This window comes from Drosophila arizonae, chromosome 3 (assembly GCF_054131065.1).
Source record: "Drosophila arizonae isolate 15081-1271.41 chromosome 3, UAZ_ARI_1.0, whole genome shotgun sequence".
Taxonomy (NCBI): domain Eukaryota; kingdom Metazoa; phylum Arthropoda; class Insecta; order Diptera; family Drosophilidae; genus Drosophila; species Drosophila arizonae.
The window spans coordinates 29325612-29352250 of record NC_142923.1 but is presented as its reverse complement, the minus strand read 5'-3'; the positions used below and the strand labels follow the sequence as shown (position 1 = coordinate 29352250).

The following is a 26639-nucleotide window of genomic DNA, read 5'->3' as shown; positions in this document are numbered from 1 at the left end:
TATCATATTCCTTTATAAATACATATGCATTTTATTAATCTTCAACAATATTTAAATTCATTGTGATAAACCTTCTTCTCTCGCATAGATTTGTTTCTTTTTTTTATGCCTTTACTCTAGTCCTTTGTTCACTCTCTTTCAGCATTTTTGTATTTAAGATAAAAATGCTGAGAGATTTAATTTAAATTAATGCAAATGAAGCGAGCTGCAATTGTTCCTTATACACTTAAGCATTTCATACAAAGCCATAACCACATATATATATATATTCATATGTGTGTGCAGCAATCTCTTAAGCCCACTATTTACGCCGAACGTCAAAGTAAGCCAACAAAAAATATTACGCATACGCCGCATATGCAGCATATCTTTCCGCATTGCCGCTGCTGTTGGTAGCAATTGGCCTACAAAAATACAATGTGCATCACAATAGTAATTAACAATTTACAGGCACACGGGAAGAGTGGGAGAGAGAGAAAGCTAGCGAGTGAGTAAGAGAGATGCACATCAACTTTGTACAGGGGCAACCCGTCGAGCATTTGGACTTGTCAGCAAAATTTTGCATTTTCTTCTACCTTTTTTTTGTTTTTCTACGTAGTTGTTGGCATTTGCAGCAAGGTTAAAAACTCATAAATTTTTTAGTTAGGCAGGCAGGGAGTCAGCGGAGGACACGGAGCTGAAACTGAGGGGTTTGGTACTCGTAAAACCACTCAGAATAAAAGGTGCAAAATGGGAAATCACAGCGCAAAATGTCAAAAAGCGTAACAAAACAAAGCAAAGCAAGAAAATACGAGAGTTCACGAGAAGAGACCAAAGGAAGTTAAATAGTTTTAAATCATGCAAAAGGGCGAACTCAAGAGACACAAATACTCACACACACAGACACACACACGTGCAGTGATTGCGGGTGTTTCAGTGTGTGTGTGTGAACAAATGTCAACTGCAATGCGAGGACAACTGCAGAGCTAGGAGAAGTTTGTACAAGTTGTCGCTCAAGGCCAAACAACAAGACGTAACTGGGTCACAAGGCGGCATGCAATACAAATAAGTCGAGTGTTAGATGCAATATATATTCACTCTATATGTACATAGACACATATATATACATATATAGGTGTGTGAACTCTTTGAGGACTAACATGCTGCCCAAAATGTTAGAGCCTCCGTACGCTGCATGGCAGTTGGCCATTTTCCCAGACAAAGAAAGCCGACTCAAAGAAAGCTGGAAAGTTAGAGAAAAACTTTTTGAAACTTTCCCCCCTCTACATTTCACAATATACTATATACTAGCACTACCTATACATAATTTAATTTTAAAGAGAAAAACATATGTAGTTTTAATTAAAATTCAAACTTCAATTTGAGAAGTTTCCCCTTATTTAAATGTGCTACAACTATCTTCACAATCATTCACTTTGATTGTAATACTCATTTTAGAATGTCCTTTGATTGTCCATCAAAGCCGAAGCTTGGCTTAAAACGAATATGCCTCGCCTCATTTACAAATAAACAAGACCAAAATACATTGACCGGACAAAGCCGGTTAATATTTACCATTATATATTATTAGCGTCGCACACGTTATGCAAGTTTAAAGCCCGACATGTCCTTGGCATATTGAAATGCGGCTCATGTAATAAACACAGAATCCGTTTACAGTCACCTTGACAAGTATTCGTACGTACGTACGGACGTACGTGGTTGGTGGTTGGTGGTCGGTGTCCGAGTGGTTTGCTCAGCCATGTTAAATTCATGGACTGCATAATTTACGTTTAATGCCAACATGAATTCGATTGCACTGCCTGACAGCTAGCTAATGCATTTATGAATGAGCTCTGCCGCCTGGCTGGGGGTCCTGCTCCTCAGCGGCTGCTCGCTGCCTGTGCCATAGTTTGTTCGGGCCTGGTCAATATTTACACTCGAGACTCGGCGGAGCAGCTCGAAGGTGGCAGCCAGTCACCCGGCCAGTCACCCGGCCAGCCAGCCAGCTAGCCAGCCAGCCAGCCTGTCAGCCAGGGTGTGCCGGGCCGTCCTTTTGTTATACCTCTTTTTATGTGCCTTTGCTCGCATTTCACTTGACAACTTTGCCGTGAGCTGTGGCGCCCTGTCATTTCGCCTAATTGCGTGTAAATAGTTTTCGCAATTGAGTTGTCAATTTTGCCCCCGACCTGTGTTTCGGACTAGATAAACGTGAACAGCAGTGCCACTCTCCACATTTTCTTCCCACCTCCCCTGACTGCCCCTCACTCGGCTCGCAAATTTGCACAGTTTTTTGCGCTCTGCTTAAATATTTGTCGTGGCCGCTTTTACGGGCTGTTATAAAACACACTTTCCACCGGGCCATTTAATGACGCTTATGACTGCCACTGCGGCCAGCCTCTAGCTAAAGACAGCAGGGTGATCAAAGCGTTAGTTAAGTGTATATCATATCAGATATAGTTTAGAGTACAAATTAAAACTTGGCTCAGTGTCTGATAAGCTATGTTGACGCAAAGCAGGTCCCTTACGAATCTACATGGTTCTATTTCGTATAGTTTGGAGTATATGTTTAAGTCTGAGAAGCTGCTGTGCAAAATATATTTTATATATGAGTTTTTAACAAGAACTGCTCCTCCGCACACTGCCATGATATGTTATTAACAGTATTATGCGCTGTTAATAGCATAACTCCCCACTCCAGTTCGCCTACTGATTGCTTCTTGCGTGACACTTACATTTTCTCCTTTGTACAGTTCTTAGCTTCTAATTATACAAAAGCATCTGCCAAGTACTACTAAGGAAAGAGCACAGCTTGCTTTTAATAAGGATAAGAGATTAACGACGCACGATCTTTAATTTATCTGCGATGCCTCCACTCCGTATGCCTAACAAAAAAAATTAGCATAATAACATGTATTATACAATTGCGTATAAGTTTTCTGGACTAACATTCATATTACTTGATAGCGACAAATTGTATTTATTTATCAGAAAATTGTTCTTTGACTATTTGAGATGCCGATGACAATGCTGTTGGCAATTAAATACGCGGCCTGCAGCCCGCTTTCCTTTGAGCAACTCTTGACTCGCGTCTTGCGAGTGTTGGTAATGCACTCCAGGAGTGTGAGGAAGAGGGCGAATGATATGCTCGGGTTAATGGTATGCAAATACATGCAGACAATGGCAAAGGCAACAAATGCGACTCGAAAAGACAGCGCCAGCACAGCAACAACAATTAGGCCTTGTTAATTGTCTGTTTGTTGTTGTCGTTGTTGTTTCTGTTGCTTCGTGTTGCTGTTAACATTTAATTAAATGCCTTTTGCTGCTAAAGCGCGACATGCGCGACGCAATTACGCGCCCTTTTCACTTTTCTAAACGAATTTTTCTCAAATTTCCACTAGACTCAGTCACGCTCTCTCCATCTCTCTCTCTCTTTCTCACTGTTACCGTATGTCCCCTCTTACATTCATATTATTGTTTAATTGCAATTAGCGCATAGAAGGCAGCTCACAAAATGATTATGACGGGCCGCCCGTGTGTCGGCGCCTCATGCATAATGCAAAGCACATGCCACGCCCCTCTACACACAACACCTTCGCACACACTCACACATACGCACACCTCACACATTGCAATTAAGTTGCAAATGCCTAGCGCCCATTGTCCTTGTTGCTCTTGCTGTTGTTGTTGCTGTTGCTGTTGCTGTTGCTGTCGAAGCCAAAGTGTGTTGAAAATATCTCCTTGAAGTGCTCTGCCGCCACTTGAGTAAGCCGGGTGTTCAGGCGAAGCCCCACGTCTCCACTGTTACCCCCGCCCGTCTCCTGCTCAATCTCATTGCCCTATCCCTGCTGCAGGCTGCTTCGGCTGTTTCGCTGCGCTGCTTGACTCTAAGTGCTTCCCGGCTTGAGAGTGTCTTGGATTAATTGTATACCCTGTAGTCATTAGAGTAGTTACTGAAGGCGATATAAGAAATCTAAAAGAACTAAGGCTTGTACAGGTAACGAATTAAGGATGGTTTGCTTATCTTAATTTAACTTTCGGTATCTGGCAACGATTCAACTATCTGCTTAAATGGTTTTCAGGAATAACTCGTATTATTCCCCTGACTAAATTAGCCAAAACTTTGCATCCAAAAGCAAATTATACTTCACAGGATATCCTCTAGGATACTCCACTCAATCAAAACTCCCCCTCTCTCTGTGTCTCTCTCTCTCTCTCTGAGTCTCTCTCTCTCTCTATTTCAGTCTTTTCTTTTGTTTTATGTATGTCATTTTTCGCATGCTTAAGTAGTTAGTTTAATAAATTGCATTGTCGAGGTGAAAGCGTGGGGGCACCCAAACGTTTGTCGGAGCTCCAAGGGGAGCTCTGCTAATAGGTAGCTTAAAACTTCATAAGTTATAAGCAACATTCAACCGATTTTAGCATTTGTAATTTGCAAATGAAAATCTTCTTCTACTTTTCGCTTAAATAATTTTCTTCAACCCCAGGCGCGAAGCGAGTTTCCACAAAGTCCACAAAGTTTGCTGCATATTTCAATAGAAAACTTGGCATGAAAATTATGCTGAGAGCGTAATTAAAACTGGAATTTTGTGGATCTCAGAATGGAGACTTGATTGGACTCAATTATTAGCTGAATAATTCTGATAAATGTCGAGCTGAGAACTGAGCGATAGGATAATTTTGTCGAATTCATTCATTTCTCAGAATACTAAAAGTGAAATGACAAATTAACAAAATCTTTGCCTAAAATTGTATAGACTCAACCCTAAATACCTATTATGCTATAATAAAGTCGTATATATATTGTATATATATATTGTATATAGTATTGCACTTTGTAGGTTGTCTGTTATAACAACAGAGATAGTTTTCGAGAACAGCTCAGATCGTATGCAAAATTAGAGGCATTGGGAAGTAGGAGGTCTAAATGTTGTTTAGAAGAACCTTGTGGTTCTGTATGTTTCTGAACTAGTCTATTTAAAAAGAAACAATATATTATCTTAATAAGCTCTAAGAGTAGGTATAAATTTTTAATTTTATGCATAAGACCTTTTTGCCAACCTGAACTAATTTAATTTTGTTCAGTGATCAGCTGCCTTGTTTGTGTGCGTAGCAGCGACACAAATGCTGCTAAGACAGAGAAATAGGGATAGATATAGAGATAGAGAGAGAGAGAGAGAGAGAGAGAGAGAGAGAGAGAGAGAGAGAGAGAGAGAGAGAGAGAGAGAGTTAAGATCATTTTTTTTTATGTTTTACCTTAAATGTATATTATATCATTTGCACATATATATAAAACTTGAATATTGTATAGTAATAAATAACAGTTTTTGTAAGGGCTGAACTTAAAGAACGGGAACATCTCCTTCTACTGAATAAAGGCATTGATAAATTGAAGCTCAAAGCCTTTGGGACTTTTGGGACTTATTTAAGAATCGCTATAACAGAGAAAGAACTAACAGCCAGGCTCAGTTGCTTGAATAACTATAATGCCTTAAATCTTATTAAATTCAATTAAAAACCATATATGTTGAGTAAATATGTGTTGGTGAAAGAACATAGCAAAGTGCACGGGCGTTGCTTCAGTGAGACTGCGTTAACAGATACTAATTAACATAGATATGCTCATAACAGCTATGTGCTTGATATCGTTGCCAGTAACTATATGACAGAGCTGCCGCATCAAAAATATGTAGCTTACTTCATAAAGGACTCACAGCAGTCAATGGATTTTACCCATAATCTTTAATTCAGATAATAGTTAGTAGTAGTAAAAAATAGCATGTCTAAGTAGTAGTAATAGTGAGTCAGTAAATTCTCAGTTTAGCTTGACAATACACAAGGGACAGCCGGAAGGTCTCTCTGGAACTTAGCTGCGTATCCAATATGTTAATTTGAACAATTTTGTAAACAGGCATAACAATCTTGAGAGTAATTCAATTTTCTATTCCTAAACCTCAGCTGGGCCCAAACTCCAACATTCTGTTCGTAGGTCAGTTTCATCAGCCGCCAGCTCTGATCCCTACCTTCCATTTCCATTCCAAGTGGGCTGCCCACTTAAGGGCTATAAACAATCAGCGCCCATTCGCTACAAATTTCATTATGAGTTTAACTACACATATGCATAATATGACGACGTCGCGAACGACGCGTCGTTTAGTCCCGCATGCCCATTGCCGTTTCTCAATTCTCATTTGGGGCAAAGAGTTTTATAGGGTTTTCCAATTTTCTTCCCTTTTTTTCGAGCATTCCAGTAGAGTCCTGCGACCTGCTCATATTAAATGCATATCGTAATGCGAATGTGTAAATTTTGTGTGTGTGTGTGCTTGTGCTTGCTTGTGTTAGACAGGCAGCAAAAAGGCAGCTCTACTACAACTCTTACTTGTAAGTGGGCGAAGCGAGGGCGGGTGCGGGGCGGTGCGGTAGTGGCTGTTGAAGTGGGCGCCTGGGGGCGGTCATGAGTTTGTGTCACGTTCGCGACTTCATTTCAAATTCATGCATAATAAGCAGCCAAGTACATACTGACACATACGCACACCCACACACACATGCACAACTAAAATTCTATGCAACATGAGAGCCGCACTCTCGCCCTCGCTCGCCCTCGCTCGACTGTTGCCTGCATAAACAAGCAGCCAATGCCGGAGCTAATTTTATTAAAAAGCAACGCCAACGCAAGTCTCCCTCTGACACACTGTGCATCCAGCTGGGAATCAAAATTGATAAATTCAATGGCGCCGCCAAAATGCAATAAAGATTGACTGATTAATACAATCACAATATTTACATATCCACATATCAGCCAAGTGCCAGCAAATGCACCCAATAAACTGGAAGCAAACCTGTTGAACGAATCAATCGATCAATCCGCTGCTCGTTTACTTTGAACTGAAATCGTTGCATGCATTTGCTAATGTATATGAATATACATATATATATATATATATATATATATATATATATATATATATATATATATATATATATATATATATAATATGAGATAAACTATGTTTTCACAAAATGTTTAGTCATACTATCCGGAATGTTAATAATGTAATTGTTAAGTATTTTAAAACAGCTAAGTCTTAAATATTTTATTCAATTTTATTCAATTATCTTAAGATTTATTGAGTGCAAGAAATAGCATTCATAAAGCATTTGATAAAGTATAACAATAGTGATTTATATTGTATATAATTCTAAGACCTGATATGTTTTCTTCATATAAAAATAAATATATGAAAATTCCAAGTATAGGTATCTAAAGTTTAATAATTTTGTTTACAACAACTTTTTGTTTGCTTTTATTCATTAAAGTTTTCTTTAGATGTGTAAATAGATATTCTATAAATGTTCTGATAACTGTAATGTACATGACTTACTCTCGAAACTGTCTACTAATAAAAGGCACACATAATCATGCCTGTTTCTCACTTTGTTGCGCAGTGTATTGTGCAGTGTAGTCGGGCTGCTGATGGAGTGGCCTGCTGTTGTCGGCGCACGAGCTGCTGGCTGGTAGCACATAAAAATGCAGCTCGGCAGCATAAACAAACAGCTTGGGCCTGGGCGTGGGCTTGGGCTTGGGCCTGTGCTGGGATCCTAACTCTCAATACGCACGCACACGAGCAGGACTATCGGAGCGAGTGGGACTCGCAGTACGAGTGGGAGGAATAGGCCACTACGCGAAATTTATGCGGCATGAAGTTAGGCGAAGCGCTAAGCACACAGCTGCGACGCAGTGTAGCGCATTCATGAGCTCATTTTTTATGCTTCTTCATTTTAATTAGATACATACATCCGTTTTTTTTTTTTTTTCTTTTTTTTTTTTCTTTTTTTGGCATCGTTTAGGCAAATTACTGCCGCAACCTACAAGAATGCAGCACGGCTTGATGCAGCTACAAACTCTGCTATGCGGGCAGGTAGGAAACCGCTGAAGTAATTAAATATTTACATTTATCAACTCGATTAAAATTATGGCATATAGAAAGTATGAGGATAGAATGGTAGAGACACAATTTATATTTTCACATATTAAAGCAAAAATGATTTAATTTATGTATTAAAATTCAACAAGAGCCTGTAGCAAACTGATATTTTGGCAGCGAAGTTGAGTAAAACTAAAGTGATTAAGTCGGCATGTTAACTTCGCTTCGATAAATCTTGTCGTCATATGTAATCAGTTAAGTTCATAGATATGCAAATTCAATAAATAAGTTTTTCAATAAATAAGTTTAAACACTAAAATGTATGAGTAGGAAAATTCTATTTTAGATTTCTTTTGGTCGACAATAATTTCACGTGATTAGAAATTGCTTAGTTATTTACAAAATAAATTAAAATACATTGTAGAATCAGCATTTAAAAGTATTCTATTCGGATGCTTCCATTCCTGCGCAGAGCTTGTATTTGAAGTACTCGTAGTTTCTTCTATGTAAACATAACGAGGGACACGCGCACACAAAGGATACGTTAACTATGCAATTGACTTTTACTATGGGAATTGAATCAACATCTGAGTATATTAAGAGTATAAAATGATCTTTCTGGGGGTCAGGTAGAATGAGGCGTATAATATGTTGTACTATTTATAATACTCTTATTGTTAATGAATTCGTTAAGATTAGGAATTTACATAGATCGACTTGAGCTTTGCCTATTGCATGACATAAAATCATTATACCCATTTCTTTTTTAATGGCTCCAGGGTATTAGAAAAGGACACACCTAGTCAAACAATTGTCAAGATCGGGTCAACGGCCTGATTTCAATCAAGTAAATTAGATAAAAGAGGGATAGCATGGAAAGCCAGAAAAAAAATTTTATCTGAGTTCATTCCAAATTCATTTGCGTTGTGATTTGCCTTTTGTTTCCTATATATATTTTATTTTGAATAATTTTACAGATATCTTCCTGTCATGCAGAATCCTTTATATCAATTGTGAAATAGGTTGGCTAATTTTTTGTTTCGGCTTAGCCACCTGCTGAACCCAAATTATGTTCTGGAGGCCCCTCGTCACGGTGTCAGCGAAAGCCTTTTTAGATATCTGCGTGATTCTAGAGTGGGCGCAAAAAGTGTTGTCGTCCTAGATAAACAAGCAGACGCACGCTCACTTTAAAATTAATCGCACGATTTATGACGCTCAATCTAACCGCTAATTTATAAGGCTTAGACTCCGGTCAGGGCACCGGCAACTAGACTAGGCTAGTCGAGGCGACACTAGGCGACTGTCTTTCCCCTGTCCGCCCTCCCATTTGCCTCACACGCCTCTGGCGCAAAACGCATTTGAAATGTGCTGTGGCTTACACACGAATATATACATATAAGTATTTATCTATATATACGGTATATATGCTTGCATTCGTGTTGTGTGTACGTGCATAGATTTCACTCGTGGTTTTTGCGTTTGTGGCTGAGCACTCGCAAAATCAATTTCCACCGATGCCAGCGATTATTTTTCGCTGCGTACAAGCCACAAGTTACTTAAGTCCGATTATTACGACTCCGCTTATAGCATCCGTACGCTTATTGCGATGAAAATTTTAATCTCCTTACTAACTTATCCGGCTATAACGACGGACCCTTTAGCGTCGTTATAACCAGTTTCTACTGTATATTTTATACCACATTTTTATTCTAGTTTTACTTTATATATAATTATTGGCCATCTCAATTCTCTATAGCAGACCAATAATAATATATTTATAAATTTTTAGTATACAAATTAGGGAACTTTATGTTTTAATTAATATTAAAAAAAAAAGGTTAATATATCTACAGAGATTAATAGAAATAATACAACTATTCATATTCTTATACGATTTGGTATTGCTTTGTAAATCAACTTACTTTGAATAAACTGCTAAAGTCGCATTAACATTTGGCAACAGCTATCGCCCACTCTAGCCGCCTCTCTTCTTTCATATGCCACGCCCACTTTATTCATGAGCAGCAGGCGCTGAAGCATAGCAACATATAAATTTGCCGCATAGTTTTATGGCGCGCCAAAAACTTGAGCCAAAGTAGAGCCCCTAACCCCTTCCCCCGCTCCCAGCTAGAGCCCCAAGCCCGAACCAAAAGCCAGACCATCTACTTATGTGTGAGTGTGTGTGTGTGTATGCTGGTGGAAGAGTGCTTGAGTATTGGTATCAAAATTAAATGTGCGCTAAGTAACGAGCAGCATGTGTGCGTGTGTGTGGGAGCCTAAGCCCCCCACAACTAGTGGGCTGTGCATTTACTACGACAAATTAAAAGCACTTGTGATTTTATTTTATGATATGATATGAGCAGCGAGCAGCGAGTGGTGCTTGTAGAGACTTGAAAAATTATGCATATGTTAGGAGTCATCGGGCAGGTCTATAAATCGCACCAAAAGCTTTGCTCCTAAGTGGATTGTCCGCATGAAACTTGCCGACAAGGAATGCGAACAATGTCACAAATTACTTTTCCCATTGCCAAAAGAGCGAGTCGTAGAGTACTTTAACAATTTAAATATCGAAGTAGAGCTTAGTTAAAACTGAAAAAGACAGTTAACCGACATAAGAACAAAAGTTTACAAGTTAAGGTATATTGAAATATTGTATATTTCATAATATTTTTTATTAGGTAAGAAATTACAGATAGCGTCAGAATTCAGACAGACAGTCGTTGCTTAAAAGTTGTTATTTCTTTAAAATAGGAAATAGTTTGAAGTTTAAATATAGTTTTTAAATACATATCTTAACACGATCAACAGAAGGCTAAAAAGATTGCACCCCTAGGATCTCAGAAGTGACTTAAAATAAAGTAAGATTAAACTTATAGCAATAAAGGCATTAGCCACTTCATTAGCTAAATGCGCTTTAGAGTTTAAGACAAAAGAAAAAAGAAAAAGAAAAAAAAAAAGGAAAAAAAAATTAGCATAGTATTTGTGTTTATTTCGTAATCTATTCAAATAAATGATACATATCTAATACATAGTTTTCTTTTCTTTTAATTTGAAAATAAAGAGAAACAGATAACTCAAGTTTTAACTGATATGTACAGGTAAAATAAATATTTGAATAATCGATTCTTTTATAAAATTCTTGTAAGAATGAAATATTTTTTATATATTATTCCTATAAATACTATATATGTATATTTAAAATCATGCAAAAATTTAATATTCTCAGAAATAAACATATTCTCACTTTATAAAATAGTTTAAATACGTTATATATTACTTCGTAAGATTTATACATTATCCTTCGAGGCTGAGTGCAGTTCGCATGCCTCGGGAATATAAATATTTCATTAATTTCCGCTATTACTTCTGAGCAATTAATTGTCAAGTAATTGAGCAGTCTTCGTTCATATAAATAATAACGTTATTAAAAAGCAATTAAAAGTAAATGACAGCATTCAGAATTTCGCACTTGGATTAACATTGAGCATTGCTCTGTGACTTCGCAAGAGAGTGAAACAAATGACCTTCATTTGGTGTCGGCCACCCTTAATTACGGCTGCAATTCAAAATTATAATTAATAACAGAAAGTTTTTCAAAATGAAGTGCATTAAGTTGAGAAAATCATATTAATGGGCTGCCTTTCTGTCTCCGATTTGCCTCGATTGATAAATGCTCTGGCAAATGGAATATAAGCTGCAAAGAATGTGCGACAGTTTCTGGTTTGTACTCTGACAAATTGAATACAACCGCACGGCACAGCACAATGCACTGGCTGCCTCTCTCGCTCATCGTCTCCCTCTCTCTGTCTCTCTTTTCTCTCTTTTGAACTGCGGCGAGTCGCAAGCAATTGAAATCGCATTGCAACTGTCATTAATCAAGTTGCAACTTTGCCACAAAAACCGCACACGATATCAACCCGAGTCGATGGACGTAGACACAGAGATCCTAAAGTATAAATATCACCTACATAGCGTTAAATTGTCGGGCATTTAAGCACCTACAATACCCTTCAGGCTCCAGCAGTTGGTTACAGTAAGCCCCGTTTGTGGAGGATTTGCGATTTGCGATTTGCTAGGCTTTGTTTAGTGTATAAAAATGTCAAATTAATTTCGAGTGCTTAAGTGCACACAGCCAAATGTGTGTCTATGTGTGTGCTGTGTAGTGAAATAGAGAATTTAGTGTGCATATTCCCTAGCTGAAATATATAAGCCTGTGCGGCAGCTAAACTGCCAACATGTGTGCCATGCTTGACTGACCCCCAAAAATATGCTACACAATTGTTAACAAGCCCAAGGCGTGCAGCGTGTGTGTGAGTGTGTGTGTGTGTTTGTGTATATGTGAGTGTTGAGTGTGCGACGACAAAAACGTTTTCATTCATGAAAATTTTTACACAAAATTACATTAGACACAGCGCTCACAGAGAGTTCTCTCTCTCTCTCTCTCTTTCTCTCTCTCTCTCTTATTAGTAAGGCTAACTAACTGCCACAGCGGCAGCCATTTTCTCTAAATTCCTCACACAGACACAGCTGTTGTATGTGTATGTGTGCGCATATAATTTGCGTTGGCTTTCCATAAATAATGAAATGCTCTTTCTTTTTGTTGCTAAATCTAAGCCTCGCCCCCCTCTGTATCATTGTGTATGAGCTTGTGCCTTGGCGACTTTTGTTTTTCACATGTGGAAAACTTTATGGCCAACGCTTGGGCGCACACACACACATGCACATATACCCGTGCGTCTGACCTAACGGAAGTTCAACTTACTTTACACACATGCCCCACATATCCGTTTTTGCAAGTGGTATACAAATTTAATCTGTCGGTTTTCTGGGATTTCCTCATTTGTAGCAGATTATAATCTGCTGGGAAACCAGGCTTCCCCATGGCCACCCGCACGTGCCCCTCTTACGTGTGCTCCCCCTCTCGGGTCAATTGGCATCAATGGGCGCAGATTTGGTTGTCTTTCATCAATATCCAGCCCCAAACGTTAATGAGTTGCTAAGTGTTGGCTGGAGCAGGCAAAGGGTCACAGGCATTCGGAGAGGCTCAGTTTAATTAGGCAGTATCTGGCATGTTGGACCTGCTTTGAACTGTGTAATGCTAGACGGACTTAATTGATTTTCGGTTTGCCCTTACTTTTTGCTAACTTCTCCAATTTCCAATGATTACTTGGCAAAAACAAAAAACTGCTAGATATTGTTTCCCATGACTCACATAAATTGAATTCTACTCGAGTAGAAATTGTGCGACTCGAATCGAACCTTATTTGGGAACATTCAAGGAATCATTACAAATCAATCAAGCAAACAAAATTCTGTTACAGTAAATATATAAATACTTTAATTGAATAAGCTCCAAGTTATTTTAAGGTTGCTGCTTGCATTTGCAATTCAAATTCATTTGACTAGAAATTTATTTATAGATTTTTATATTATTTATGTATAATTCATTATCATTTTGCATTTTCCGTTCATTTATTTCTTTATATATTTTATACATTAAAATTATATACTTTGTATATAAATGTTATTTTCTTTGTATTATTTATTTATACATTGTAGTATTTTAATGGCATCAACATAAACCTTTAAAATTAAATTCTGCAAATGCATTTCGGTCACAATTCGCTTATTATGTATATTTTTGATTTCTGTATTTATATTACTAATTTTTATTATAATATAAAAAATTATTTATTTTATTTATTCTTTATTTATCTTTATATTTTATATTTAGATATTTTATATTCATTTAAATATCTAAATAGCTTTTTAATTTAATAAATTTATTTATTAATCGCAGTCAAGTCGATTGATTTAATTGGTTGGCAGAGTTTTGTGCTCATTTAGAAGCTAAATGAATCATTCACAATTGCTTGAAGTATATACAAGCTATATAAATTTCACTATCATCAAAAGTTTTCGCATGTTGATAATAAATTTACCTAATTTTATAAAAGCAACTCAAAGCAATTCCTCACTCATTATACCCTGAACCCATTGAAAATGGGAAATCAGGGTATAATGGTTTTGTGAAAAAGTATGTAACGGGCAGAAGGATTCATCGCAGACCCCATAAAGTATATATATTCTTGATCAGAGTGACGAGCTGAATCGATATAGCTCTGTACGTCTGTCCGTCCGTCCTTTCGTCCGTCCGTATGAGTGCGTCGATCTCAGAAGTTATAAGAGCTAGAGAGATGAAATTTGGCATGCATGCTCGTGTGTACCATACGCAGTACATATAATTTTTTTGATCGAGAATAATCGAAAAATTGATTTTGTTTTTTTCAGCCTAATTTGAACACTTTTAGGCATAGTGACTTCAGATTTACTGTGTATATACCGTTGATCGATACGAAGATTTTGTAATTTACAGATTTTGGAAACCACGTCCCCTTCGCCTCCAATTAGTAAAAAAGTTTCAAGTACTAGGGACTTGTGCTTTGCAATGTACACACATATTAACCATATGATTACGTTCTGAAAGTTTCATTAAGATTGTATGTCTACAAAGGAAACTATTCAACAATTAAATTCTCATAATATTGCCCATACACCACGCGCAACCCAAGCGCAGTCGCTGCTAACTGCGCAGTCAGCAGAGCGCGTGCTTATACGTGCGTGTGGATGCGTGTGTGTGCAGGTGTGCATAAAATAAGTGCAGAATGAGTAGAATATCAGCTTAGAGGGTTCAGGGTATCTCCTAGTCGAGTAGGCTCGACTAGAGCCTTCTTTCTTGTTTTGATTGTTTTGCTTAAGCAATTTATTTGCAAAGCAGGCCGGACTTTCTCTACTCGGCTGCTCTGTTGCTACAGCTGCAACTGCTGAGAGCTGTCGAAGCTGTGCAACAAAACTTGCCTTGAATTATTGGCCAGCTGCAACTGGTGCAGCGATTGCATACGAAATATTTTACAGCTCGTTGCAGCTCCTGCAGCTCTGGCAGGCAAACAAATGCTGCTAAATTATGATTATTATATTTTGCGCTACTCATAAATTGTCGGCTGGCACTTGGCGTTGATTTTGTGGCCCAAAACCTTTGGCTTGCTTTAATATTTATGAAAACAAACGCCTTTGTCACCAAACACCTCTCCCGACGGGTGTGTGAGTGTTGATGTGTATGTGTGCAAGTGTGTGTGTGTGTTTCATTCATTTATGCATGTTGTGTACACATTTGATAGCTGTCAACACACGAGACGAGCGTTGGCGGCCTGCCTTAAGTGCCCTTCATCATATTTTATGTAGCATGCAACATGGCGTGGCAGCGAGTTTTACGAGCTTTAGAAGACCAATTCACAGCCGGTGGCATTAACCTGACACATACTCGTTTGAGAGCACTCGTAAACTCAACTTGAACTCGAACTCGTGACTGAACCGCTGAGCCAAAGAGCCAAAGAGCCAAAGAGCTGCTGAGCTCGTGAGCCGCTGAGCCGCTGAACGGCGCTGTAGAGGCTCTATTGAAGCCCTGTCTCGGATATTACACTTGAGTCGGCTGGCCTCTTGTTATTTCACAAATGCCGAGTTACAGGAAATTAACACGAGTAAAAATCGAGGCAATAAGCCCACTCGCTCTCTTGCAGACATCCCCCCATGCAGTCCTTGGAGCTGGGGCAACAATGCTACAAGCCGTTTACGTCACCAATAAATGTTCAAATAAGCAAAGTTATTTACAGTCGCCAGTTGGCCGTCGTTGGCGGCCCAGCCGAGGGGAACGCCAGGCCACAATTGCAGCTCATAAAGCAGCTGAAATGTGGCTAGAAATGGCTAGAGAACAAGCGAAGGACCTGGGGCGGGCCCAGGCGTGTTAAGCCTTTTACTGTGTAGGCTGTCCAAAATTTATTGTAAATGAGCTGAGCGTAAATGCTCTGAAAATTGCCAGCTACAATACAAAAGTGGGTTGACCCACAAGTTCAGCAAACAGCACACAAATTTCACAACCGAAATATTGCAAATAAAGAAATAACAGCTAGAGTCAAGGGGCAGTAAAATTGGAATAATCAATAGATAATATTTCTATTAATAGAACCCATGAAAATTTAGCAAATAAATTTTATAGATTATTTATAATTTCCAATTAAGAGTAAGCAGGAAGAGTTTACCTTTCTTTTAGATTAACCTAGATTGCCTCGGACCTTGAAGTTCTACATTTGAATCATTAGCTATACCATTCTTATATAAAATCTATAATCGTTTTCTAATAAATGAAGTTTTTCTGTCAGTTTCCTTTTTATAATCCTCCTTATCTTCATTCTACAAAAGTTCAGCAAAAGTTTCTGAAGATGATCGATTTTCAAAAATGATTTCAAATTGAAGATTTCGAAGCTTTGTATTATTCTCCTAATGCCAATTTGTTCTATTCTATATATAGATGATTGTTTTTAATTCATTTTTAATGTCTTAAATTTTGATTTTTGTATCTTATCAAATTTATGATCTATTGAAGATTATGATCAGTATTAAAAATTATAATCTATTAAATATTGAAATGTTCATCAAATCTATATATTGTACTTCTTACAGCTTTATCTCTGCTACCAAATAATTTATGGGTGCTGCCACAACATTTTCTATTTAGATTATTGCACTTATAATTTCACTTAAAATATATGAATACGTAAACACAACTGTGTTGAGTTTGAAAATGGCTTGAGGCTCTCTTAAATTTCGTTTTATATTTACAACTTGCTGCTGTTAATTAGGATATTAAACATTTGCTTCAATTGTCCCTCGTTTGGTGTTTCGCTTTTACATAATTTTTTTATTTTGTATTTCGCTCTGCCTGCTGCTTGGCAATTACAGCGAAATGAGTTTGAAAATAAATTCCCATTAATTGTTGTTGTATTCGGCAATTTGTTTTAAAGTTTTTGAGCCACGCCCCTGCCGCACATTTAATTGCCCACCCAGTCGCTATATACATACAATCAGCGCCCGCTGCTGCCCAACCAACCGCACATGGGGCCTATGACTGTGGGCGACCAGTTGGGCAGGTTCAATAGGGCAACAACAACAGCAGCAGCAGCAGCAGCAGCAGCAACAACAACAACAACAACAAGAACAATGTCGCGGCTGGTTGATTGTCGCTGTAGCGCTGTGGCGACACATTGGCCAAACGTGAGTCGAATAAGGACATTGCTGGAATCAGTGCCAAATGCCAAAGGACATACAGAATACAGCCAGCAAGCGGCAGCAGCTCCGACTAGCAGTTGAGCCAGCCAGTTGAATCTGTGCTCTGCAGCTGCCGCCTTGCCTCCTTGCCGCCTTGGCGCTGCACTTGACTTGACTATGTATTTCACTTACGGCTTTTATGGCAATTGGCGTGAAATTTGTAAAATGCATTTTTGTCGGCTCGACTCGAGTGTGCCGACTGTCGACTGTCGAGTGTAGTGTTTGTGTGTGTGTCTCTCTCTCTCTCTCTCTCTCTCTTGCACTCTATGTGTGCTTTGCTGTCTCTCGGCTGGCCTGTTGACTAAATTGAGTTTCAATTGCCAGAACATGGCAGCACGTGTGGGAATACTCGATTGTTTTTTTTTTTTTTCTCATTTTTGTTTTTGCGCCTTTTGAGCTGCCATCGCATTGCTAATGCATGCGAGCTGCTGCATTGTAAAGCTATATCGTCCCAGGGCTCTCTCCCTCTGGAGCTGGCTAAATAATTCAGGTCCAGTGGTACTTTGCTTTGCCTTCAATTAATTTGATATGCAGGCGATTTTGGCATTCGATAAGCCCAATGTTATGCTCGGCGCTACGTTTGTGCAACAAACCACGTACCACACTTCTGTACAAGTGTGCGTGTGCATCAGTGTGTGTGTGTGTATAACAACCATCAATAAATAAATGTCATACGCTGCGTATGCATAATGTTCGCCCAAAGCAAAATTGTGCAACACAATCGCTGATGGAATGCCTGGCCGGGAGCTAAAATCTATGTACAGCTTGTCAGCCCACCAAATGGCTGCAGTAATACAGATTGTATAATCGATCTAATCGTATCGAATGCCAATTTGCTGACAACATAATCTAACATGTGGTTAAGACTTTTGCAATTGGCATTCACTCGGTCTCTCTCTCTCTCTCTGTCTTGCAGTAAAACCTTGAAAGCAGCAAAAGAAATTGAGAGTAGAAGAAATTGCTAACTTTTTTTTATTTTATTCGAATTATATTTACAAGCTCTAAAGGCTTTCCTTCTGTTAAAAGGTATTAATGAATTTATTTATTTATTAGATATGAAGTTGAAAACTGACAACTGAGGCCTTTGCGTCCTATTTTAAAACATTTCATTGTAATATTAAAAGTTTTGTCAGTTTCTTGCATTCCAATCTGATTATCTATATATTTGATCTCTCAGTTTTGTTAGTTTAAGATTGTCTGCGACCTTTTCCTATTCTCTTGTTGTTCCTCTCACTGCCTCACAGGACACTGCATCCCTAGTCCCACTCATGCATCCTTTAACGCCTTCTTAGTTGACCCTCTTGAGGCTTATTATGCGCCCTTCTGTGCTCTTCTCCTGCGCACTTCTCCTGCGCACTTCTCCTGCTCTTGCACCTGCCTGTCACTTGCACTTCAAATTCAACTCCAACTTAAACTTAAGCTTGAGCGATAAGCAGTGGGGCGTGGCAAGTTGTTGCTGCAGCTACAGTGGCAAATTGTGGACATAAACTTCAGTTTCATACCGTATGCAGTGCCCTGCTTTTATTTTATATATGTATATACATACACATACACACATGTACCTACATACATATATGCTCGCCCGTAACGTAACAAACTGGCATAAACTTGGCAAACATATGGGTGCAGTTGATGCTCTGGCTGTCAGCTGGATCTTCCTCTTCTTCAGCAGCAGTTTGTTGCTCTTGGCCATCGTCTAGTTGATTTGTTTGTTTGTTTGTCTTGCCAGCAACTTTTTGCACTCTGCAACAAAGTGCAATCTTATGTGCCAGCCACATGGCATGACAGTATAAAAAAGGCCACAGCCTGACAATAATTATGGCATGCGCTATTATGGCGGCTCCTGCTGCTGCTGCTACTGCTGCTGCTGCTCTTCTGCTCGGTAATCAAATTCACGCCCCCAGCTTGCAGCTTCCAGCAGCTGGCAGCTGAAGCCACTTTAACATGCGCCGCATAAACCAAAACAAAACAAAGGGAAATGCCAACAAAACCGCTGCAACAACTTGAGGCAAGTGCCACGCCCACGCCCAGTTGTCTCCCCTTTTTTGCATTCTGTATTTTAGTTTCCAAGCCACCAGCCAGCCAGGACGAAGCTTGCAACTTGGCTGCCACATTCGTTGCCAAGAGCCGGAAACAATGCGCCGCACAAGAAAGAGAAATTAAAACTTGCGCTGTTAAATAAAAAATCTTGTGCCCTGCCCAGCCGCAAACGGCAAAACTTTTTCAATACCTCGTAATCCGAAGGCAGCGCGACAAGTGTATTAATCTAAGGACCCACGGAAGCTTGTCGGCAAAAAAGTATAAAATAGCTGACATATACGTTTCACAAGCATCTGAACTGCGCTTTAACTCGGATACATAATTGAGATCAAGTTCTATGAACCACAAGCGAATGTGTGCCGACTGACATGTTTAGCTGCTGCCTTCGACAGAAACTTGGCAAATATCCGATCAAGCTATAAATTCAGTCAACTTCTACTATTCGTTTGAGCGCAGCTTTAGTTTAAGTCTGATTCGAAAGGGATTTTAGATCAATTGAAACCCATTTTGTTTGGCAAAATTTTAACTTCATACTTTTTTAAATTATTCTTCGTCTTTCTATAATATGTTCAATTTTGATTTTATAGGCTTTGCTTTTATTTCTATTTACAAATTTTTTGTTATTGTTTTAATTCGATACATTTGATATGTATATTCTCTTCAAATGTATTTTTTATCATTATTTTATAAATATTTAGTTTATAATTTGTTGCATTTTTAATATTTGTGAAATTGTTGTGTATTCTTTTCAATTACTTTAATTCAATTTAATATTTTGTGCTTTCGTCAATTAAATAATTTTTTCTCAAATCTATTTATGTAATTATATTTATTATTAGTAAAGTACAGGGTATTTCTGTTTATGTAATTTCTGTGTTTTCTTCTTTTGTTTAGCTGCTGGCCATTGTCGGCTCTGGCCAACGCGTCGCGCCAAGTGCAATGATTCATTAGCAGGCGTCACTGGAGGCAGTTGAGCGAATGACTGAGATGTGAGAAGAGCAAGCCGGTAAGCCAGTCTGATCCCACACCCCATTCAGCCAGTCTGACTGTCTGTCTATCTGTCCGTCTGTCTGCCAGTCATTCATTCGTTCATTCAGTCAGTCATTCCTTCAGTCAAACAGGCAGCTGTTGGCTGAATCACTTCCGCTTCGCTTAATTGCATTAAACAAACCGTCGGAGGCATCCAGATAGAGTGTTGCGGGTAATGCAATTGGGAGCGGGACAGAGGGGGTGGACCAAAAGTTTTTGGTCGTCTTGCGCCGGCTTTACTATAGCTAGCACCATCCACCCCACCTTCAGCCCACCTTCACCCCACCCCACCACAGTTGCAGTTGCAGTTGCAGCTCAGTCGAGGCAAACCGAAAACACGTTCACACATGAGCTGCATTCACAGTTGTTGCCTTTGTTGTTGTATCGCCTCCTTGTTTGCTGTTGTTGTTGTAACTGCTTTATTTTCATTAACAAAAGTTAAATTTGGTTCGACGCTTTTCGTCACGCCGTTTCCTTGTCTGAAGAATCAGGCATATATATACGTTTGCATTTCCGACCCAATACTTTTCGATCCCTTCTCTTTTCGCTGGCTGTAGTAAACTTTTATTAAAATGCATAACAGCCGCGTGCTGGGAACGAATTCAAGCAGATCGAGCCAATTGCAATTAATTTAATTAAGAAATATAACGATTAAGGTGTCATGTGTTACTCCTACATAAAAATATATATACTATATATAATATATTATATATAAAAGTAATTCCCTTGCACTATTTGTAATTAACAGTTTCGTATCCATTACCAGTCGCAATGGCAATCGCAGTCGCAATCGCAATCCCCATTGCCATTGCCATTGCCAGTGCCAGTGCCATTGCCATGGTAATGAGCCCGAGAGGCAGGTTAAGAGCAGGATGTCGCTGATAGCCAGAAAGAGAGAGAGAGAGAGACAGAGAGAAAGAGCAAGCGAGAACTACTCAATATGAACGAATAGCGTTTAATGCAATGGGCGGAACGGGTGGAAAATAAGTGAAAAACAACATTAGCGAGTGTTTCAGAGTCGAGCAATCAAGAATAATGAGGTGAAATACAATTGCCGACGATACTTAGAGCTAAGTAGAGTATGAGAAAGGGTCAAGATTATTTGCTGATTAGCTTAGTAAGGCCGAATTTAACTGAACTCTATTGTTCGATATTAGAAAGGTTTATTTGGCTGAGTTTTCACTTTGCAGTTTAAGCTGCCAATTTTTGTTTAGCTAATTTTTGTTTAGGGAAATCAAACTAAACAAATTTTGATATCAACCGTTGTTGTCCTAACAGAATATAAAATTAGCAGAGGATTATAGATCAGAACAATTTTAACATTTACTTAACAGAGGGGATACTCGAAATATTTACTTAACAGCTGCAGTAGAGCTACAGATTCTTCTGTTAGCATTTATCTGTAAACCCATCAACAGTAAAAAGGTAATTTCTAATTTTGAATTAATTTTTACTTTAGTCATATCTTATATACATATGAGTTAATTCTAATTATTTAAATATTTATTTAAAATAATTTTATTAAATTCATTTACATTATTTAAATATTTATTTAAATAAAATGAATTATTAAATTCACTTACATAGATTTATCATGATAGTCATTAATATTCTATGCTTTCGCTTAGGAAAGACTGACAAGTAGGCTTTGTAAAATACAATATATTGATCTGTTTTATTTTAATTTTATTTAAAACTCGAAATAATTGCCTTTATATTAAACGGTTTATTGCCTATAGGTGTATTGATATATTTTAATGAAATCATTGAACATTTTAACTCTCCAGTACAATGATTTCATAACAGCTACTGCAGCTAATTAAAGGCACTTAAGGGATGAATTCCTGGCAACAAATTCGACATTGCTTTAAGCGCAGTTTGTAGCCGAAAACTGAAAAACTGAATCAGTGTATTTCAGCATTTCCCCGGGGTGCGACAGGCGTTATACAGAGTTGCGAGTGCTGTTGCTGCTGTTGTTGGTGTTGTTGGTGTGGCAAACAAAAGTTTATCTGACAAATACATTTCAATTGTTATGCGAGGATTAAAACAATGCGTCAGCCGAGGAAGGAACCAACCAGCCACGCCCCCTATGCCTGCCACCGCCTCTCGGAAATGACAAATGAAACTCAAAAGTTTAATGAACCGCAGCAACAGTCGCAAAACGAAATTTCGCCTTACACCCAATGAGAGGAAGTTTGGAGCCGAGTTTCAGCGCATTTGCTCCTTTTTTTTTTGTGGCTGCGTGGCTGCCTGGTTGGGTGGTTGGGTGACAAGCTCGAGCTTGTGGCGGGGCGTGAGGGCAACAATTAGATTGTGCCCACAAAATGTACAGCTCAATGCGCTGTGCCCTCAGAGCAATAATACTCATAGTCAGCGAAGCAGTTGTCAAAATTAACTAAATGCGGCAATTCTCATTAATCTCTGTCGCCCAGTAGCAGAAGAAGAAGCAGCAGCAGGAGAACAGCCCTCCGCGCCAGAGGCAGCTGAATGAATGTCTGAATGAATGACCAGCCAGCCAAACAAACGAGTCAAGTCTGCAGAACAATGCGAATGCTACTAATAATAACTAACAATACAACTTGAAGACAGCTTTCGTTGACTAAATACCCTGGACTAGGATAATCTAATATAACAGATGAAACAAACTGGCATATGGGTTATATCTATCCAAATGACTCGACTGACTTGCAGGTATATATATTTTGTTTCTGCATTTGTTGCTTCAAGTAGGTAGAGCATACCCTATTTGGCCAATCACGAATTCACAGGGTATTTTAAATGAAAAATTTACTCAAAATGACAGCAAAAAGTTGCGTGGCTGCTGCTGATCCCCAACAGTAGCTTCTGCTTCTGCTTCTGCTTCTGGTTCTGTTGCTGTTTCATATCTTTGGTCAAAAAAAAAAAAAATAAAAAAAAAAAAAAAAAAGAAGAAGAGAACGAAACAAAAATAGAAGAGTGCTTGGAGACTAACCAGAAGCAAGTGCTCGAATACTGGACGCATGTGGCGCTGCTTTTGAGAGTTAATCATTTTGTTTCAGCAATTTGTTTGATATATGTTTTGTCAGCTGTTAGGGGATAGACGGGCGCTTTGTACTTCATAAATGCCATTGCTAGCAAATTTAATTAACAGAGCTCGACTCTGAAGTGCACAAAACAAATGAATCCGCATTTTAAGCAGATGGAACGGATAGGGAGAGAAGCTGCAAAGTGCTCTTAAAAACTTTTATAAGCTTCAAGATCTGTCCTCATTGAACTCATAAAGCGGACTAGCTTTAATCGGATTGGAACACTCATTTCTGCTGAAATTATCACGAATTGCTATATGTGATGGTTCCTCTCAACGTGATGCACATGAGCAACGCATACATTTGTCAAGTCTTTGGTTTAGTTTTTGTGCTGAAACAAAACATTGTGATACGCTTTTTCCATGGCTGATATTTGATGACATGTACTTGAATTATGATGAGTTTAAACAGCTGAAATTATGATATATGAATACAATAATATACATATATATATTAATTACATTATATTGAAGCATCGTATATTTTATTTATATTAATTGCACTTCGTAAAGAAGGGAAGTGTATAGCTTGTATATTTATGTAAATTTACATAAAATTTAAAATTGAAAGAGCTGTTTGCTTTACTATCGCAAGCCATATTCTCAATGATGCAGTAAAATGTCAGTGCTGCATAAAAATGACACCTTGACGGCACTAGCAACTCCATCTTGGTATCCAGATTCGTTTTATACCTTGCGCTGGCTTGTTAATGTCTAAGTACATGACTTCTCGCCCTATAGTTGTCTTACTCTTATTACAATTTCCAAGATTTCAGCATGAATGCATAATTCATTTCGTGCCTAAATCTAAACACGCTTCAGTTGTGAAACTAAGAGCTAGGAGCCTTATACAAAGCCACTCAATAGAGTAATGTAGGTGCGTCCTTTTAGGACGCTCTCCAGGCTCTCTCGTTTATAGCCCTTCACGCAGTTATGCCAGCACATGCTGTTAACTAACCTGGGGCTTAGCTACTCACACACACGCATATGCGCAGGCACGCACACACACATTGCAGCAGCTGTCAGGCGCGCTTTAAAGTTCTTTCCCGCTGTGGCTTACGTGGGCGCAGCTTTCAGTTTCACTTTTTCAGTTATTACCCCACAATTTAAATGGGCACACCGAGCAATAATCCTTAATTGCTCATTTTACTTAAGCATATTTTCTTTATGCCTAGATGCGAGTCGTGGCGAGTCCGAGCCGTGGGCCCGGCGGATATGCGGGGTATTTGGCTTTACCTTTTTACCTTTTAGCTTTTCATTTAAAATGCCCAGCGCAAACAAAGTTAACAACGAGTGGGGGGATCGAGGGGCCTGCTAGAGTGTGAAACTTTGCCAGTGCCGCCTGTCTGTGTGCCACGCTTTTCATTATGCATGTGCCACACACACACACGCACACTCATACATTTTTAGGCCTTTCAACGGCAAGCGCGTGTATATTTACTCTGGCTACCCAGCACAAAAGAAGAAGAAGGCGACGTCGTCGTCGTCGTCGTCGACGTCGGATGCGCACTTGCAATTTACGTGCAACGTGGCGTATGCAAAATATTTGCATTGATAAACAGCTCGCAGCTCAGCACTTGCCAAAGCAGCGTGTCTAGTGAAGTATGTGTGTGTGTGTGGGTGTGTGGGTATGTGGGTGTGCGGCCCCATGGCCATTGTACAGTGGCCACTTAGCACAAACCAAATTTGCATAGACTATTAACTGAAATTGCTTTGAAATACTGTTTACACCCAGAAGCAGCAGAAAGTTTACCACTTCGTTTAAAAGAAAGATTATGTATATATTTTGTTAAATAAGTCCAACAAATTGACTCTACTCATAAAAATAGAAAAAGTAGACAAATATTGTTTTTATTGTCCATAGAGTTGCAAGGCTACTCTTTACTAGCTAAAAGTATTGAACAATATTGGAGATGTCTTTTTCCTTAATTACTCAAAAAACATTTCAAATAATAATAATAATAAAATAATAGGCTTTACGCAAAGTTAATCAAATATATTTGCATAGTAAAAAAATTAAATAAAATAATAAAGAAATAAATAAATCGTGTTTAATTCGAACTACTTAGTGAACAAACCAAAAGATTACACTCATTGGCATTTTAACTATTCATATTAAATGAAATTTATTTACTACTGAATTAGCTCATTGCGATATTTAGCGATGTCCCCATATTCAAATGTTAAAGTTGAATAAAGGACAGATTCACAAGCTAGTTGTATAAGATTTATCAGATGAACCAGTTCTATAATTGAACTAGTAATGCTTTTGTAACAATTTTTAACATTATTCCCGCATTTTTAACCAATGTGCAAGAGCCTGTCAAACATACACACAAACACACCACACACACACCTGTTATTCGTTGCAGTTAAAGTTTTTCATTTAAAGTTTTGAAAGGTAGATTTTCAGAGGTAGCTTGGGGGGTGGCTACGATGCACATTCCCCAACACTCCGGCCCCTCTGCATATATACGCGCATCTATGCAAACGTGGCACATCGATTCGCATAGCCGCACACACGCAGAGCTGGAATTTTTTTAATAAAGCTTTTTATTTATTTTGTTCAATAGTGCCCTTTATGCGAAAGGTTAGGGGCGTTTGACTTTTTTTGTATTGATTATAATTACTATAAGCTGGCAACGACCTTCACAGCGCTGACCGCAATTATAACACCATTCCACACTGCGCTCTAATTGACTCGACGCCAAGGCATTGAGAGAAGCGCTCAGCCATTGAGATGTGTGTGAGATGGGAAGCACGGAGACATGCAGTTATTGCAGCTGACAAGTCATGAAAATGCGGCTGCCTTTTTAAAGTCGTGACTACGCGCTTCATTGAGCAGCCGACAGCGAGCAGAGCAGCTCGGATAAGGGGCAAAAGAAAAACGAATGGCTAGAGCGGGGCTGAGTTGGGGCTGAGGCGTTGTCATGGCAGCTTTCAGCCAATGCATCCATGGCTCATGGAGCACAAATATGTTTGCATAAAGGAAGTGTTCGACATGGAACCGCACAGACTGCGAGCAACGCGAAACTTGAGACTCTGAGCGTTGAGACCTCTTGTCTATTTGGCTCTAGTGAAGCGACGAAAACTGACGCACCAAATGTACTCCCAAGTACCAAAATCAATATAATATAATATTGTAGATGGAGCTGAGAAATATTTAGATGATTGCCAATACTGTAATTATTATCATTGTGTGGAGATTCAAAGAAACGTAAATAAGGAAAAAAAATTTAGATCTTTCTGTTGTGTCTATGAGTAAATTGAAAGAAAGTTGTAAAGTCTCTTCAAAAGGGACTTGAGGTAAGTGAAGCTCTCCAAGTTCCCAAAAGTCACCTTTCCTTGTCTTTACGATACTCTGCTTGTTCTCTTTACGTCCTCAAAGCACGGAAATCATTTGAGAAGGGATTAAAATGTTTAGTTCATAAAATTAAGCA

The 26639-nt window shown here is 38.7% G+C and overlaps 1 protein-coding gene across 5 annotated transcripts in view; it reads right to left on the bottom strand.

Annotated features, from left to right (window-relative positions):
- Window positions 1-26639, bottom strand: part of nAChRalpha6 (nicotinic acetylcholine receptor alpha6) — a 133080-nt gene that overhangs the window by 39456 nt on the left and 66985 nt on the right. The gene's annotated exons all lie outside the window — the stretch shown is intronic.